Below are 502 nucleotides of genomic sequence, written 5' to 3' on the forward strand. Positions count from 1 at the left end.
TTTAAAAACTTGTTCTCTCCTGTAACCCAAACCACACAGCCTGCAGCTAATTGCCAGAACATGATGACCCTTGCTCACATTGTGCACAAACAGAGGAAAATTATTAACCCTGATGTCTCTTCTTTACTAGCTTACTAACCTGATCCTATTTGAGAATAACAGGAACTGAGCTCATGGAGAATGAAGTGAAACAGTGGTCAGCTCCCACCTGGGAAGCTCCTTGATGATTATCTGAAACACTCAAGCATGTCTGCACGTCCCACTTGGTCACCATGAATCAACTTTCCACCACGGACCCCTATAAAATCCTTTGGCAAACCTGGGAGATGTGGAGAAGGTCTTTGAGACATAAGTCCCCAGGCTGCCGGCTTCCTGGTTAAAGACCACCTTTCTCACACCAGCTCTTGTCACTCGATTCTTGGCTATTGAGCAATGAGTAAACGGACCTTTGGAGTCTCGGTAACATTGTTTATTTATTGAAAGAATTTGCCTTCCACAGATC

This window comes from Galeopterus variegatus, unplaced genomic scaffold, assembly GCF_000696425.1.
Source record: "Galeopterus variegatus unplaced genomic scaffold, G_variegatus-3.0.2 Scaffold6871, whole genome shotgun sequence".
Classification (NCBI taxonomy): Eukaryota; Metazoa; Chordata; class Mammalia; order Dermoptera; family Cynocephalidae; genus Galeopterus; species Galeopterus variegatus.